This window comes from Podarcis erhardii (genome assembly GCF_964252035.2).
Source record: "Podarcis erhardii genome assembly, chromosome: 1".
In the NCBI taxonomy this organism is placed as follows: domain Eukaryota; kingdom Metazoa; phylum Chordata; class Lepidosauria; order Squamata; family Lacertidae; genus Podarcis; species Podarcis erhardii.
Window position 1 is genome coordinate 37,482,148 of NC_138497.1, and position 18,925 is coordinate 37,501,072.

General features: G+C 45.4%; 1 protein-coding gene across 4 annotated transcripts in view; it reads right to left on the reverse strand.

Annotated features, from left to right (window-relative positions):
• Positions 1-18,925, reverse strand: part of FOXG1 (forkhead box G1) — a 51,740-nt gene that overhangs the window by 27,454 nt on the left and 5,361 nt on the right. Inside the window, exons 2-3 of one of the 4 annotated variants that reach the window (XR_014156894.1) lie at positions 16,056-16,292; positions 2,211-2,457 (exon numbers count right to left, since the gene is read on the reverse strand). The exons of 1 other annotated variant lie outside the window; for it this stretch is intronic. The gene's annotated coding sequence lies outside the window, so the exon portion shown is untranslated. Of the gene's footprint in view, positions 1-2,210; positions 2,458-16,055; positions 16,293-18,925 lie in introns of those variants that run through there. 2 more of the 4 variants (XR_014156892.1, XM_081863116.1) reach the window with 2 other exon arrangements.

Genomic DNA, 18,925 nt, shown 5'->3' on the forward strand with positions numbered 1-18,925 from the left:
CACTGGTGGGTAAAAGATGACAGAGAGTTTTCTAAATGGGAGATCTGCTGAAGTTGAAAATGCAGTTTTAAAGACTTCTTTTTATACTATTTATCAACTTATAAATGGCCAGACATTTTTGGGGTGCTCCGAATACTCCTGAAACGTGCGGAGATGATGCCCGCATCTCTTAATAGCATCCTTGAGAAGCAAATGCAAAACCCACCCCCACACCTCTCTTTTTCTGGCTGTCAATAGCTCGTAGCCACAGGGGCTATCTTTTACTTCTGCTGTCAGAGACCGTATGCCTTTGGATGTAGTTGCTGGGATTCACAAGGCCAGAGGACTGCTGCGCTCAGGTCGGCTGGCTGGTTTCCCATAGGCACCAGGCTGGCAACTGTGAGAACGGGATGTTGGACAAAGTGGGCCATTGGCCTGATGCAACAGGGCTTTTAGTCTGTTCTTTCTCGTTATCTGATACTGAAAGTTAACAGCAGGCGTCCTTACTCTTTCTTTGGGCGAAGCATTGGTCGTGGTCCATGCTACCCCGTTCTGGAGATAAGGAAAGAGGCTGCTGGGGGCTCAGTTGACCTAAGATTTCCCCCGCGGCAGAATGAAGGGGGTAAAGTCTGGAGGTGTCTGAGAGATGTGTAGGTCACTTAAGGAGATGGACAATGCCACTCTCTCTCTCTCTCTCTCTCTCTCACACACACACACACACATACATATATAAGCGAGCGAGTATCCAAATCTTTCTTACACAGGGTGGAGAAAGGTTTTAACCCATCCTTATTCTCAAGATTCACTTGCAGGGAGAGTATCACGTGGGAGAGCACTAACACTTGGTATCCCACCTGCAACCTGACATTAGACGCCCTCCGCTCTACTAATCTCAGGAAGGCTACACGTCCGACTTCCCCACCGCGTCCTCCTGCATTTATAAAACCAGTATGGAGAGTCCTGAGGAAACACCACTCACATCGCCATTTGAGAGCCTCCCCGCCAGAGCTGAGCCCCCCTAAAGTAGCTTCCTGAAGCAAGACCGAACTGATGGCGGAGGGGCAAGGGGCTCTGGAGCGTGAGTGCAGCACTCAGCTACTGGGTCTGAAATCAATGAGACCTACGGACTCTCCTGGAGCGTGTGTCTACCTAGTGTGGCCTGATCGTGGGCCCCTGATCGGTATGGACAGCCAGACCTTGCGGAAGAAGACCAGGTTTCAAATTCCTGGAGGGACTCTTGCACCAGGCACGATCTGTGGTGCACTGGGACAGGGCTTTGGGGGCAGATGTCCAGGGCCTCGCTTCTCAGAAAGAGTGAATACAGCCTACTTCGAAGTAATAACCATCTCAAGTGGGGGCCTCCCCAAGCACAGAGTCTAAAAGCCGCTTAATTGCATCCCTCGTTGCCTAAACTTACAAAGCGGTTCCGAGATTAAAACGGGAGAGGTGGGACCTTGCATGCTGGTCCTGGGTTGAAAGACAAACGCAGGTCAGGATAAAATAATAGGCCTGCCTCTGGGTCCTTCGCATTGTTTTATGACTCTAGCTCGCTTTCCAGCAGTCCTTATTTGCCTTTTACTCATTTGGCAAACGTGGGAGAGGACAAAAAGTCAGTGTACTGTGGTAGTTGCAGTGTTTCCCAAACAGCTGTTTTTGAACTACAACTCCCATCATTCCTAGTTAGCAAGACCAGTGTCAGGGATGGTGGAAATTGTAGTCCGAGAACAGCTGGAGACCCAAGTTTGGGAAATACTGGAGAGTACTGTATTGGGTTAGGACCTGGGAGACCAGAGTTCCAGTCCCTCACTTATCCATGAAGCTACTGGGAGACCTTGGGCCATGGGCAAAGCCAGGATTTATGGGGGAGCAGGCTTTATGTTGTGGGGAGCAGAACCGAGATATCTGCGACACAGTTGTTGAGTTAGTTAAGTATTTTCATTTATTTACTTGGTTTATTGGGGCAGCTGCCTCCCGTACCTCCCTGGCTACGCCCATGCCTTGAGCCAGTCACGTGCTCTCAGCCCGACCTACACCACAGGGTTGTTGTGAGGATTAAATGAAGAGGTGGAGAACCGCGCAGGCCGCCTTGAGCTTCCAGGAGAAAAGGTTGGATAGAAATACAATAGACAAACAAACTAGGAATCAGTCCCCGTTAAGACTTTCATCTGAACACTTGACGGAGCTAAAAGAGAGAGAAACAAAAACTCCGCCCGAAAGAAGAGGGGAAACACTTGTCTGTTTGTCTGTTTTCTTTTATATTCGCTCTCAATATTCTTCCAGGCTACTCCTAACAGGAGAAATCTGTGTCCGTTGTGTTTGTTGCTTTCTGCCGTTGGGTGCCTTTCCTGCTCTTCGGAATAATTTTTTTTCCTGCCTTCTCCTGCTAAAGACATTTCTTTCGTTCCGTTTTTCCTGACGTCCCTCCGCTTTGGTCAGTCTTTTTGCTCATCAAGATCGTCGCTCCTTCCTCCGCGTTACCTGAAAAGAGGAGAGAGGACATATCCCAATAACAGGCACCTCGCAATATTCCCTAGAGCAGGCGGGTGGAACATTTGGTCTGCCAGATGTTACTGAACTACAGCTCCCATCAGCCCCTGCAAAACTGGCTAATACCCATGGATGATGGGAGTTGTAGTTCCGCAACTCCTGGAGGGGCCAAAAGTGCCGCACACGCCTACTCTAGTCTACTGAACGCGCTGTTTCCTCTAAAGAAATGTGGATGCAGATCGTGGAATGAACCACAAAGGAAAGGTACGAGCCGCTTCCCGGAAATCAGTCAATAAATTTCCAAGTAGAGACCGCGAAACGGAATATATGGAAATGCACCCAATACTTTGGGGGTGGGCACACCTAACAAGTCAATTGGTGTTCAATAAGCGGCGCTCAGAGCAGATTTTAATCGCTAGCGGATGTTTAAGCACTCACAACGAAAAGAGAGCTCTAAGTTTAAATCGGCATCCTAAAGTGTGGGGGGACGGGATGCAAACTCCTGGAAGAGCGCATCCACGTGACCCTGCAAGCACCTTTCCAGGCGCACGTGCGAACGTCATCGCTAGGTTTTAGAAAGCCCCGGGCTTTTTAAGGGAGCTTTCACACCTGACACAAAAGGGCACTTGGTTGTTCTTCCACTCAAATCTATTTTTGCCTCACTAGTGTGAATAGTGTTAACGTAGGCTAAGGAAGCATAGAGCTGTTTTAAAAACCGCTCTGAGTGGCTATGGTGGGGGCTTTCATTTGGTTTACAGACCAATTTAAGGTAAAACGGACTTGAGACTCGGACATGGACATGTCCCTTGTGTCACAGGTGCGACTGATAAAGTCGGAAGCAGATATTTGTCACCAGGTACACAAGAGGTGGGAACACTGGCCAATCCTGGCAAGCTCCCCTGGAATTGACATGCACATTGGCCAATAATGTAACTGGTGTGATTATTTATTACAAATACCTCAAAGCGGCTTACAAAAGATTCTCGCACTAAAACATCACATTCAAGTCTAGTATCGGGAACAAAAATAAATACTTTGCGAGGACACTTTACAAAAACAACAACTTGTGTACATATAATGCACTAAGTGCACCTGTAAACTACAATCCGAGATAATGTTCCGAATGTTTTAATGAGAAATAAAGTTGTAAAAAAACAAAAAGCACAGGATTTTTAAGAATTGAAAATATATGCTGGCCATTTCAGAGTTCATACTGAAAACTGAGATTGGTGAATATTATTATGATTATTTAAAATATTTTCAGAAGGCTTAGCCATGATTCTTGCTACCTCTTCCGCTCATGAAAACAGTATAAAATTTAACCAGGTTCACTGAGATGGGCCCACCTTTACCTGGCAGCCCTGACCAACGAATACTAGTACAAATATGTCTCACAATGTTCCCCAAAGATGCTCAGGTTAGGACTTTGGCGAGCCTCCGAGTGGGAGTTTATAAGGTGATGCGGTAGCCCTAAACACATTTGCCTGTGGAATTCAGGCCTCCCCGTTGAATTCCACAGAATTTACGGTATTTCTGAGCGGACATACATAGGATTGTTCCGCAAGCAGCGCTTTTCGGAAACAGAATCAGACTAGCAAACATTGGCTGATACCGGAACTCATTTTCCAAATGGTCCTCCTATTCTTTTCCAGTCCTACTTGAAGAATATTTCCCGGTGCGTATTAAAAGCTTTCTGAAGCATCCCTTCTAAAAGCGCCCTCACCTAACTCACTGGACGCTTTTCATCCCATTCAAAGCAAAGGCTAAAAAAAAAGAAAAAAAAGACTAATCTACTCAAAAGAAAGTCCCACCGGAGTTCAATGGGGCTTGTTCCCAGGTAAATTCGAGGAGGATGGCAACCTTAAGCATTATTTGGGAAAATGGGAATGACACTTTCGAAAGAGGCGCTCTTATTCTCACGTGTTGAACAACTCTCTCTCTCTCTCTCTCTCTCTCTCTCTCTCACACACACACACACACATATATATATGTGTGTGTGTGTGTGTGTGTGAGAGAGAGAGAGATATATATATGGAGAGAGAGCCAGTCAGATCAGCCGTCCCGTGCCGTGGAACATTTTAAGCTAATGATTATGTGAATCTATTATCCATCAACCACTTTAGACCGAATGAACTGATTTCAAGCCCGGCGAAGGCGCAGTTGACTTCAGTGCAACTCGAATCGCTCTAAAGGTCTCCTTTAGCCAAGTTTTGAATCCTGCTGCCCGTCCCACTTACGTCAAGAGGCTAAATACCGAAGAGCTAAGAAGGATCCGAGCCTCTGGGGTCTTTTTTGGTGTTTGCAGCAAAGAGGGGAGGGAGAGAGTGGGGTGAGGGAGACGTTGATGCTTTTGTTGTCAAGGGGCAAAGAGCTTATGTTCTTAACCTCTGAGGTTTTACACTCTTCTGCCGATTTGGACATTCCTTTAAGCACCGCCGTGCCTCAGATGTGTCTCAAAGGCCCCACGAGCTAATCTCCCACCTCCAACGCAGCTCCGTTTCCCGGCGTTTTCAGCGGACCACGTTGAAGTTACACCTACAATTTTCACCCTCTTGGCTTTTTGCTTTTTTTTTAGACGGGGGTTTCGCAGGGGGCTATTCATTGAAAACCCAAAAATAGCGGGGACACAACTTCTGGTCTTTTTTTCTTTAAAACAAAAACAAAGATTTTTGCGGGAAGGGGAGGCTGTATCCAGTATCCTTGCCGAGACACGGGTTCAAGGGACCCTCGCCCTCACAACCTCTTGCCTCAGAAGAAAGCACGGAGCCGGTACATCTGGCGGATGTTGCGGACTGAGATGCGGGTTTGCTGGCCCGTTACAGAACACGCATTTAGACGAGCTGAACTTAGACGGTTGTGATAACGGGATACAGGGGTGCCAACCTGAATAAAATATTGGGGGGGGGGGAGTAAGCCCCACCCCGCATAATCAATCACAAGACACGGCGCAAGCACACCATTTGAATGGCAATGACCATAAACTTTGGGGGGGGCCGTAGCCCCCTCAAACATTTTATTGGGGGAAGGACGAAGGGATCTCGGCCTCTAGGAGTTGGCTCCTATGCTGGGATTGCAACTCTCACGTGCGAATCAGAGGACCGCCGAGTTCAGCCCAGGCGTACTTTCGTTTAAAGATGTGAAGCATTGACGTCTGGGGCAATTCTTGGAGGAACTCCTCGGGGCGTTAAAGGTGTTCGGGTTTTAAACATTTTTTAACATGGACTTAAGCTGGGACAAGATCCCAGCTTCCTGAAACATTAAAAAAAAACAACCAACGGATCGCAGACAGACTCCTTTGTGATGAGGTAGAGTCATAATCGCGTATGGTAACAGGAAAGATGGTTACCCGCGTTGCCTTCCTTTCCTTAAATGGAAACAGGGAAGAGAGGGAGGGGAGGGGGATCCAGATGCAATCTTGGAGTATTTACACTGTTCTATTAGGAAGCCGGGGCCCAGCCAGCACCCCTGTGGGGGGAAGTTCTCTTGAAATCCATAGGAGCTCAGTGGAAAGGCGCGCTATTGTTGCGAGAGGGAGGAAGGCAAAACAAAACAGAAACCTCGAGGGGGCTGTTGTTTGTTTGTTTAGGCGTTTCATGAGAGCAGCAGACAGGAATCAACTTTGGTTTTCCGGCGCACCAAACGACCTGCTTTCCCAGTCGTAGACCCTAAGGCAAAATGCTGGCAGCGAAATAAAATTAATGCCCCTTTGAGAATTACGAACCTGGAGAATACTGAGGTTGAAATCCTATACCCCGTTACTTGGAAGTAAGCCCCACTGAATCATCATCATTATCATTATCCAGGGAGAGACTCGGATCCAAGGACTGCTCATCCTAGTGTGGATTTAGGGATCTATGCTGAATCCAGCAGTGGCTTTCTCTCCTTCACGGCCCTCTTGCATACCTTTCAGCTTTACAGAGCAATCCCATGCACGTTTATTTAGAAGTAAGTCCCATTGAGGTCAATGGGGCTTATTCACAGGGAAGTGGATAGCTGCTTGCGACTTAGGCGGCTAACTAATAAACAGTCGCTCTTTGAGTGTTGCTTCTTTCCTTCCATGATAATCTCCTTAGGCTGACACTTGGGAGTTCTGGAAGTTCTTGGTGGCGTGAAAATTGGAGGGATCCAGTTGTGCAGGATTTGCTCCCTCCTGCACCGTTCCGTAAGCAGCTCACGTATTGCCCACCCAGGTCTAAGTATATGGGCCCCGTTCCAGATAATCTTGCGCGTCAGATTCAAATCTGAAACCCATGAGAGTTCTGAAATTAGTCCCATTGGTGCATCCATCCCACCACCCCCTCCATGCATGGGTCTTTAAAATTATTTTCTCTATAGCCAGTAAACACCCCTCTGTCTCCCCCAAAAGAAAAAAAAATCCACTTCAAACGGATTTATCTATTTTTTGTAATTTTAAATCGCCCTTTTCAAGGAAACTCGGGGGGGGGCGTGCATAGTCTTCCCCATTTTTTCCCGTTTAGACCGAAAGATGTCGATTGGTCTTCGATCGTGCAAAGATTCAGGGCTTAGGTCCGGTTCGAACTCAAGGCCGCCTGGTCTAGCAACCATAGGAGCCAACTCCTAGGGGCCGTGGAGGCTTCCGCTCCGCAATAAAATATTTAAGGGGACTGGACCCCCGCGAAGTTGAGGGGCATTGCCATGGGCGTAGCCAAGAGGGGACAAGGGGCAGCTGCCCCTCCATCAAGTAAAACAATAGAAATATTTAACTAACTGACCAATCTGCCCCCCCCAACAAAAGTCCTGCCCCCCCCCAACAAAAACCTATGGGCATTGCCATTCAAATGGTGTGTGTGTGTGTTCAAATGGTGATCTATTATGCTGGGCGGGGCTTACCTGCCCTCCCCCACCCCATATTTCATTCAAGTTGGCACCCCTGCTAGCAACACTCTGGAAACTACCATGCTGGAATCATGCCCCAATTTGTTTCTATGAGACTTCAGTGCGCGCTCCTGAGCCGGATTCTTAACCTTATTGTGGATGCGGCTGCTTCCGATTTCATTGGTATCTTGGCGTTTTGCAGAAGGCTTGGTGCGGAGGTGGGCTCACTACCTCGCCTCGCACACCCCGTACACGGAAGAAATGGAATAACGGCAACTTTGGGATCAGAGGCCGTTTCTTTTCCACCCTGAATTGTATTCTTGGACGTAAGTGCCATTGAAATCAATGGTACTTACTTCTGAGAAGACCTGCTTGGAACTGCATGCTAGGAAAGCATTGTTACTCCCCTCCCCCATCATGTTTCAGCCCATTTCTAGACTTGCATCCGGCTGTTTTGATACGTGGCGGGGAGGGGGAGCGCCTCCATCTATTTTCTTTACCTACTACAAAGCCTCACGTGATGCATTACAGGCCTCTTCCCAGCGAGTAAGAAGTGCCGTATCCGTCAGATGCTCGATGCCAACAGGAAATAGCTCTGGAATCAGAAGAAATCGAAGGACAACGCCTGATTCCCAAGCCATCTCCTTAAACACTTTTCAAGTTCTATTTTCTTTCAGTTGTGTTGTGGGCACACATTTTCTTCGTTGGGAAGAAAATGGTCTTTCTGACTGGCGCCTTCCATGCGCAGCGCACGAGAAATGGGACTCGATGCAACTTTGGATCGGGACGAAAACGAAGCAGCAGGCGCTACAGAGATCCATAGGAACTCGAGCTTTAAGGTGTCCCTCATTAAAATTAAAAAAAAAAAAAGATGGGAGGCGGATTACGCCATACTGTTTTGTGTGAAAATACAGACAACTATTTCCAAAATGACTTTACTTACACAGGGCAACACCATTCCTATATATTCAAAAGGGAGTCCCCCTGTTCAGCTACAGTTCATTCCTATGTAAAGAAGCAGCCTGACAGAGGAATACTGGAAGTGTCTACTCAGAAGTAAGTCCCGTTGAGTGCAATGGGCCTTACTCCCAGGAAAGTGGCTAACGGATTGCAAACAAGCGCTTTGGGGAACACTGAGTCTGTGCTTTAGAATATAGCATGAACGTATTAAAAAAACAAGTCAACATATTTACGCATCCTAGCTCTAATTATTTCAGTGAAACTTACTTTCAATGATGTTTGTATTCCACGTAAATCTGTTTAAGATAAGGCTTCGGGTATTAAAAAAAACCCCTTCCACCTCGATTTCAAACACATTTACATTTGGTGGGGAGTTAGTGTCCATAAAATTAATAGCACTTTCTTCCAACAAAGTGTTCAGGGTCCACACCCTAAGAGGAGGAAACCCATTAAAAAATACTTAAGATACCTGTTTGGCTTGCAGCTGATGCTTTTTTTGGTCTTCAGTAACGTTCAAGAAGATCACACTTACGCTCGGAAAATATTGTTATTTTTCTTTAATGGGGAAAATTTGGACTCCCGCGAGTTAGATCTGTGGTTTTTAGGGCTAGGATGAAAATTGGACTGACACCACTTTGCACTTTAACAATCGGATTTCGTCAGGGTACAAGTTGTTTGTTTAACCCGACAGCTCCGTGCACCCCGTCGCACGCTTTACACACTCATTAAAACGATTATTCACGACCTGTCGAGTGTTTTCTAGTTCATTCACAGGAAAGACTTAGCGCCATAGGATCCAAGCATAGACCGTCCTCAAATCTGCGTCTGGTGCGCTGGTATCTAGCTTCTACAACTTGTAAAAGAACGGATGTTCTAATAACAACAATAACTATAATAATATTTCTGACACCTCAGTCCTAAACGTAGTTTATCTGGAAGTAAGATCCACAGGTTCCTTCCAAGAAACTGAAGTGCAGAGTTCACAGGCTTAACGTGAGACCAGGGGGAAATGATCCTTAACTCATTAGACTCTCAAAGTTGCATTCAAAAACAAGGGAATAACTTCCCAGGTAAATGTTTTAGGATCGGGTGTCTAGCTCTCTGATGCCAAATAAATCCGGAGGCCAATGCTGACGCGGTTTACTCGGAGGTAAGGCACATGGATGTCAGTGGGGTTTAACCTCAAAATGCCGTTGTTTGGGATTTCTTGGAAATCTGCCCCAGTGGCTCCAACAGAACTGACCTACGGACAAACAGTACCTTTTAAAGATAGCTTTTGACAGCTCGGCAGGATCATAAACAAACGGCCCGGAATGACTCTATTTTCCAACAGTTGGGTTGGAGAGGCTGAAGTAGAAAAATGAGGAGGGGATTCCTAGGGTAAATAAATAAATGCACCGGTCAACCGGCATTTCTATTCTACAGGAATTTTATCTGAAGCGGGGGCTAGACTCCGCTCCCCCCCCCAAAAAAAATGGACGAATGAGAATTTATGAAGAAAGCAATCTTGATTTTAGAAAGTCAGAATTTCCTCTCAATTGTGGCACATGGGCAGAAAACTCAACAACCAGAAAAGTTGCCCCACTAATCAGTTGCAGCCAAAACTGCAAAGAATCTTGCCGGCAGCCTTCAAAACTTCACCAATTTATTGTGACATAATAAATTTTAAGGTGCCTGCAAGACTCATCACACTTCTAGATCGATGAGAGTAGGATTGGGATGGCCGGCCTGCTAATGAAGGGTTCGGGGGTTTTAACGGACGAACTTCATACAAAAGCGCTTCCAACGATTCTCAAAAGCCCGGAGGAGTTTATAATTCTGGCCAAATGTGTCCTTTCACCTTCGTGGTTTAGCAGGGACAGGTCACATATCGCCCGTCACAGTGAGATAGAATATTGTGGTTTCAATTAAGAAAGGCAGATCGCCCTAAGGCCGCTATCCTGACGCCCATTTACTCAAACCAGCGAAAATGAAACGAATCCGCGGTGCGGTGCTACTATAGAGAATCATGCATTTCCGAAAGGTTCTTGCTGGCCAAAGCTTTTGGAAACCTTCGGGAGGGAGCGCTGAGAGGGATTTTATAAGGAACAAACGCGCAGTCAGATTCCGAGCCCAGTTAAAATTCGGGTTGCAGGACGGAAATTTGAGCCACTGCTGTTCAGGAATCGCTGGGCTGAAATCCCTTCCAACCAACCTCTGATATTATGTGTGTTTACTAAGGGTACTACTCGATTCTCCTATGTAATATCTCCCGCTCTCACTCTTTCTCTCGTGTGTGTGTGTGTGTGTGTGTGTGTGAGAGAGAGAGAGAGAGAGAGAGAGATAAAATGTGTGTGTGTGTGTGTGTATGCATTATTTCTCAAAGTTTTCAAACTTTTCGCAACATAAAGTATATTATTATAATATAAAGAAAACGGAGAGCAAAAACGCGAAATCTAAACGATTTCTTAATTTATTGCAACGTGAAGAGAGCATGTATGAGTTGATTGTTAGATATATAATGATCCACAATCAGGTGCGCTGTTAAGAAGGACTCTTCCTAGCCTGCATCCCTTCCGCCTTTTGCTCAGCACCAAGCCGCTAAGATAAGATCAAGGCAAAAGAAAAAAGAAAAGAAGACCGAAAATCTGTACATAAATACTTAAAAACCGGGCGCAAATAAACACACCAATCGATAGCAAAGTAGCCAGCGCTTGCTCTATTGATGGGGACACAATCGATCCCACCCCCCTCTTCCTGCCAACCAAGACTCCGAACTACTCTGTAGGTAATTATTAGGATTTGAAAGCCACGGATTTTAATCAGCGAAAAATAAAATAATTTAAATGCTTCCATTTTAACCTGGATGGAATTTTCTTCTATTAGAAGAGGGAAAACGCCCGCCGTGGGAGTGTGGGTTTAGTTTTATTGCCACCACCCACCACTCCCAATTGCAAAACTTTTACAGTAGTAAAACAAATGGGGAGTATTTTTTTTCCCAACACGACGGCGAAAAAAATGCATCTTGGAAGAAACATCAGCCTTAATAACACGGTTTCTTCCTTTCTGTCTGTCACTCTCTCGCTCTCTCTTTAAAATGTAAACATTGGAATTGGGTGATAGCTTCTTGAAATGGACACCAACCTTGCAGGAAACTCGCTTCCTTATAATTCTCATACAAATCCTCGCTGCCCCAACGTTTTTAGATATATTGAGCCTAAGGATGCCAAAAGGAGAAGAAATTCTCTTCTAGTATATATATACATTTTCCCTCTCTCCCAAAAGAACATTTAGGGGCCTTTATCGTGGTTCCCACCCTCACCCACTTTAAACAAGATTATCGCAGCCTCTTGTGGAATGCAAAACTCTTTCATTATATAGAGCTGCGATTTTTCAAAAGAAACAACACCCATATAAATAAGTACATTCCCCCCCCCCTCGTTGCTTCTTATACTGCCTGTCTGAAAACCTTAGTGATTTCTGAAGGGTTCTCTCGGACTGTGACCCTCCTCCTCTCCCCTAGCCATGCACGCCACTCTCCCATCCCATATGCTCAATCCAACATTCTGAAATTATTTCTGCTCGATCAACCCTGAGAAGGGAAAGTGACTCCTCAAAGAAAGTCAGAAGTATAACCCTCCTTTCCCTCTGCCTACCTCTTGAGATTATAAGGGAAGCTCGAGAACCTCGAAAGTATCTGAACTAATCTATTTTTAAAACAACAACAACACTGAAATCCTAATTCGCAAAAAACTGAGAGAGATCGAGATTTCTACCAAGAACAGATCCGAAACATTCAAGCGCTTCCCACGAGGTTGGGAGAAGACGGGCCCTTCTCCCACACGTGTGCCCGCCTGCTTCCTTCTTCGCGCCGACCAAAATCCCCCTTGGCTTCAAGGAGTCAGCTTAGGTTGGCTAGAATCATATGGGTCAACCTGAGATGGTTCTCAGATCTGGCATAACAGAATAATATAGAAAATGCTTTTTGGCGTTTAACTCGTGGCTTTCTGTAGCCTACATAATATATATGAAGATAAAGCAAAGAGCATAAAACTTTTAAATCCTCATACACCGCTATCTTTAAACGTCTGAATGAAAGCCAACTAAGGTCAGTTTGACTCATGCCCAAGTCATCGGAAGGATCCGCAGAAAGTTAAGGAAGTTAAGGAAGCTATCCCAACTCCCTCTGAAATAAAGTGGACTTTTTTTTTAAAAAAAAAGTTAACTTTGGCCTGGTGGTGCCCATGGCTTGCAACTGAAAGAAACTCGTTTATTGAGATTTCCTTCCAAGAAAATCTGTTCCACACTGGGGTGGAATGCCAATTAAAAACCAGATTCGAGACAATCGAGAAACGCATCTAAGAGCTGTGGTAGAAATGTGCCTTATTTGAACACGTCCAGAAAACTACCGCGCTCTCTCTCTCGATATATATATATATATATAGGGAGGCAATCTTCTCCCATAATATTTGCAAATAGGTTACTAGTGGTGATCGGTGCTTTGGAAAGCAGCTTAAACTAAAATTAGGGGATGTGAATTGATTTGCACCGTGCGATAAATTACAGTAACTTTTTTTAAAAAAAATTCTCATTATTGCTTTCCCTCCCCGCCTCTGGTTGGTTGCTCTTTGCTCCTCACCGGAAGGTGGTGGCGGCGGCGGCTGAGTTTGTGTAACCTGTTCTCACGTTGTTGTCATGGAAACGCCACACAAACCTCCCACAAAGCTTTAGATCGCCTTTGCTGTGGGAGGGCACAGAGGCCCAAACTGTCTTACAGGGTGATCCGCGGTGAAGCCGCAGTGGTTGGGGATAAACAAAAACAGCATCAACAAGCGGCGGCGGCGGCGACAGTAGCAGGGTACCGGGCTTGCTTAGATGCCGGTGCTTCTCAGTGTAAGAGCCTCTGTCCGCTGCTGTCGACGTGCCCGATGGTGGTTTGCCACGAAGTGTCGCGCCTGAGCTCAGCGACACCGACACTGTACCTTTAAGGCACATCTGAAGCACGTCCTTGCCCTCGGAGAATCCTGGGAACTGTAGCTCCCCTCTCACAGGCTTACAGTTCCCGACAACCTTCAAGAAACTACAGTGCCCAGAATTCTTTGAGGGGGAAAGGTGCTTCGAATGTGTTTTAAAAGTATAGCATGTAGGCAAGACTGTCAACTGAAGGTGAGAGGTGAATCTCCCCAGCTCTTGGCTTCAGTACATTCGGGTGGGGGAAGAGATTTCCATGGGCTTTAATGTTCTTTCCTTCCACACCATAAGCTATGGAGCCTGGGGCCGGGGCAGATGGCCTGAATTAGATTCCCCTTTGCAGTAATGACAAGGGAGGAAAGAATTTTTAAATTTACCACTAGAAGAGTAACACTGAGAGATCCGAATCAGTGTCTGTCTGTCTATCTATCTATCTATCTATCTATCTATCTATCTATCTATCCATCCAGCCACCCACCCATGCACTCACACACACACACTGAAGGTGAAGCTTATGTATCTATATGGCAGTCAAATTTTCTAGGCACCTGAAATTCGAACATGTGTGCCAGAGGAGGGAACACTGAGCTCTTGGTTTCTTGCGCTTGGCAAGAGCGCCCTCGCCCTGCAGTTTAAAGAACAGCAGAGGCACAAATCCTATTGCATAAACACACTCAATAAACCTTAACGTTGCCCATATGCCCACATTCCACGCGTTCCTCAAACCAGAGCAACCTCCAGTTCATCTCCCTAAACTTAGGGACTATTTCTGTCAATCAGCTGTAAGCAAGCATTGCACGACAGAGGCGGAAGGTGAAACAGTGCCGTATCCATGGAGAAAAATTAAGTAACCAAAACAGCATTTCAGACTCTCTTTCTTTCTTTCTTTCTTTCTTTCTTTCTTTCTTTCTTAGTCGCTTCAAAATCTAAATTGACCCATTTATCCCATAGGCAGGTTTCTTAAAAACTGTCACCGGTAGATCCATTCTCTCTCCTGACTACTAATTTCATTGTATATAAATTGCCTTTGGAGGGAGGGAGAATGAACTTCACCCTCTTTCCATTTCCTGCAAGGGGAGATAAACCTCTCAGTACTTCATTACCGTTGGCTCTGATTGCGTTCAGCAGGTGTTTTTGTCTTCCCTGCGTTTGGGTAACTCAAATTGGTGTATTAACAATTAATTATTTTCTTGAGATTACAAATTACAGGAACAGGGGAATTAGGGGGGAAAGATAATTTACAGTGTGGCGCACGCTGCATTGTTCTTCTGTTCCCCCCTCCCAGCGGGTCAACTTTAACCATTAAGAAGATTTAAAAAGAAAAGAAAAACCCTCCCCCCAAAAGCCAGCACTGAACATAACAGTCCAGCATAGACGCATCACATCACTATTTTAAAAAAGATAAAACCTGGGAGGGGATCAAAAGTTAAGTGGATTTCACGATCCACACCCAGTTAAGGCTGCAATGTTGTACCAATTTATGTGGGAGTCAACCTCACTGAACGAAATGTAGGCAAATACAGATATCTCGCCCACTGCAATTCTTTAACATGGAAGCTTGAAATCTCCATCATGTCTAGCGGAACTTACGCCCAGGAAAGTGTGCGTAAGATTTCAGACTTAGGCCCATTCCTAAATGGATCCTGTTCTCAAATAAGCATGCGTAGGAAAACTGCGTCTCAAGCGTCCCTTCGTTCCTTCCAGTACGAGCGACACAGAAGTCTCATATCTGTCCCTAGGAGTTAAATACACAAGACTTGGAGTGGCAGCCTTTACTGGACGTTCACTCCATCGACTTATGAGGGTCTCCTTCAAAGAAATATGCTAAAATTAAGCTTAAAGCTCAGTGATTTCGCTTGGGAAAGAATTGAAAGCACGCGAACGAGTCTCCCGAACCCACAGCCAAACGATTTCGGGATGCTTCACTTTGGCTGGATTGGGCTCGTGTGGAAGACTGAAAAGTTTCGAGCACAAATAAGTCCTGAAACTGCATGGAAGCACTTAAAGAGGAGCACGCCGAAATTTGACACCAGAGCCGTTTCAAAAGTTTATCTTGTAGTACTCCAGTTAATTTCTAATCTCAGTACAATATCCAGGAATAATAATCCCTTTCCTTATTATTTTTTTCAACCTTTACATAAATCGCTTTTCCTTTCTTAAATGTTGCTGGCGACACTTTTTCTTTATCTTAAATATGAAATAGGGAGCCACTGGACAATTCTGAGCACGCTTCCTAAAGAGAGCGACTGATGTAGTTCAATTTATTTATGGGTTAATCTACATAGGATTGCACTGATAGTAAAGCGTTTTGCATAATGAAAGCGGTGCAGACAAGGAAGCTGTCTTGAGAAAACCTCATTAAAATAATTTTAAAAAAATTGTCTGCATAGATAGATACACACAGATGTATATATACAGAGAGAGAGAAAGAGAGAGAGAGAGACCACAGGCGCTTTCAAACCAAATGTAGGAACTTAATATCTCATTGTTTTCAATGGGAGGCGGAAGCATTCATGCTGGAGCGATCAATGGGCCTTAAAGGGTTCTTAAGTTTGGCTGGGTCCTATCCATATGTATTTAGGAAACCCACAATTATTTAGGCACATGTGACACCTGAACACGGTATCGCATTAAAATTAAAGCAAAAAGGTGGGGGGGGGGAGAGAGAGACAGAAATTGCAAAAAAACTCCTTTTTAAAAAACCCTTCTCTTTCTAAATCGTGAATCTGTGTTTAGACAAATGAATGAAAGAAAGAGAAACTGGCAATTAAAACAAGCAGCAACCCCAAAAGAAATGTAAACAGCGCTCGGTGAAGTTTAGGAGAGAGCAAAGGTGCACTCACCAATTCGAAAAGGGCCGAAGGAAGAAGGCGGCGGCGGCGACCAAGCAGGTCGGATTCCTTGGGCTCCTTCTTCCTTTCCGCCGCAGGTAATTCTTCCCACCCGCTTCAAAAGGCAAACAAAGGCCCTCTCAGCGGCGCAATCGTCTTGGCTTTTCGTCACCTTGGCTCTTTGTCGCTCGAGTCTCCCCCTTTGAAAAGCAGGCAAAGTCTTCCTTCTCCTCGCCAGTTGTCAAAGGTCTACAGTGTTTCAATGGAAGAAAGCAGGATACATTTTACCCAGGTCATGACTCTTAAAATAACAAATAAATAAAACTGAAGAAGAACGAATAGAGGGGGGGGGTTTGCTATTGTGGGGGATTGTGCGATGTAGAAAAGACGATCCAATTCTTGGCCCGTCCAAATTTACAGATCGAAATGGAGGTAGATAGGGAGAGAGAATTCATAATATTTGATTTATTTATTTTTCCCGGGTGAAGGCCGAAGAATGGATATAGACAGAAGCTTTCCCATCTCTCTTCTCCTGAACCCCTCACCCCCCTTAGGGAGAAGGCGGGATGGGGGCTGGCTGGCTTGAACTTCACCTACCCTGCTGCTGCTTGCTGCTGCTACTGCTGCCAGGATGGCTCGCTGAGATCCTTCGTCCAGCTGTTTTCCTTCCCAGAAGGTCCCGTCCTTCTGCCGTGGAGTCGAGAGGGCAGGTTCTCCGCTGAGAGGTAGGAAATCGCAGCAACTCCGCCCTCTGGGCACGATCACCCAAAGCCAGCCAAAAGAGCCACAGCCAGCCAACCCTAAAAAAACACCCTCTAATGATCTTCACCTTCACCTCTGGCTAACCCAAGAGCTCCGCCACTTTTTTTGACGCTGGGATCCCACCGCAGAGGCCTCCTGCACTAGACCCTCTTCCCCACCCCTATAACCACCACCACCTGAACCGAACGGGCCTCTGGCTGGAGAACATCTCGCTGGATCTTCCATGGCTTCCGCACCAAGTCGCCTTCACCATACGAGAACATCACAGCCTCCAATCTAGAGGAGCTGAGCTTAAGGCACGGGAACCTGCCCCAGGAGCCACTGCAGAAATATACAGCGGGGGGAATGCCTTCATTCACATGCAAAGAGATCCACGAATATGAGAAGTTCATCATTTTAGAAAAAAATTAAGGGAAAGAAAAGGGAATCCTAGTCCTGGCGCAAACGACAGGGCTGGTGTGACATAGCGTGGAATTTCCTGTCCTAAACTTCCTCCCTACTCAGATAGCTCCAGTGTAAACGCCAGGTGAGTTCTGTTTGACAAAGGAGTGGATTAAAGTTACCGAAGCTCACTATTAACAAAAAAAAAAAAAAAAAAAAAAAAAGAGGGAGGAGGAAAGGGGGCATCTGAAGGTCAATTTCGGCAATTACAATCCCATAAAGGTTGAACAAGAGCACAGATTCTCAGACTAAAACAAAATGGGAGGGTTCCTCGAAAATCTATATCAATCTCTCATGGACAGCTTTGAGCTCCACCGTGTTTGATGCAGATGGTGCGATGCTATCAGCCCCAGGAAAAGCGTGCTTGCCTGAGTCCCAAGGCCTCAGAACGCCGCTCTCCGGCACCCTTCTTTCTCTAGGGCCAAATCAGATCTCTTTCTGACAGGCCAAGCCTAATGTTTTATTATGATTATTTTGATAGCGAGAAGAGAGCCTCTCTGTTTTTGGTGCCAACTTCTCCGCAAGTAAAAATGCCCTTAAAAGAACTTTCTAGGGAGAATTTTAGGTATGAACGGCGTTTGACTTATTATTATTATTATTATTATTATTATTATTATTATTATTATTATGCCGCCCATCTGACTGGGTTACCCCAGCCACTCTGGGCGGCTTCCAATAAATTAAATATGTCCGTGGAATGTATTGTTACTGAGTTATTTTACGATCCAATATTTCCTTTATAGGCTGGCGTATTTGTTACCACCCCTCGTTCCCTTTCAGAGTTTAAACAGTCCCAAAATTTAAACCAAAGAACCACCGACGAGTAATTTTTTTTTAATTAAAAAAAAACAACAAAAACATACAACTGGGGTGAAAAAAAAAGTGTATTTTCCACCAACATGCCTTGAAGGATATAGAAACGCTAAATTTAAAAGTTGCCTAGAGCGCCAGGATATTATCACTGGGTGATATCCAACGTTAGCTATACTCAATGTAACTTAAGTCGGTTGATTTCAGTGGGTCTACTCTAAGTATGACTTTGTTGGATATCTATTATTATTATTATTCGGACAGGAAGATGGAGTGATAGTAATCAATCCGTCAGGATTTCACAAGTGAAAACTTTAAGGAAGTAATGTCCAGACCTTGAAGTGGTGACCATCAAGCATTCAGTTCCTTGGCAAACCAGGAGAAGAAGTGCATGAGAAAGCAAAATGGTGTGGCCCATCTGCTGAGAGACAGAAGTAAATGAAATGAAAAGTTGAGGGCCAGACTATTGATGGCTTTGGGATACACGCTAACATATGTACAGGAGGACCTGAATGGTCATTGTAGCGATTGATCCGGAAAAGCAGAACAAAAAGAAGCGCCGCCTTTCCAGGTAAAAGTAAATAAATGCACGCCTGGATGATATAACTCCAGGAAAGCTATTTCTCTGCCTTGCTCTGTTTCGGATTTATATACAGCACGCACACATACACACACCCTAGGTCTCGCGATGGCACCCGAAGCGGTCTACAACCCCGTAATCAAAACAAAAGGCAATCTCGGGAGTTGGCAGATCAGAGGAGACGCCTCTTCTCTTCTGCCGTGACCCTCCCTTCCTCCACCTGGAGTAAAAAAAAAAAAAAAGTGAGGAGGAATCACCTGAGCGCCTCAAGGTGCAGCCAGCCCGTGAC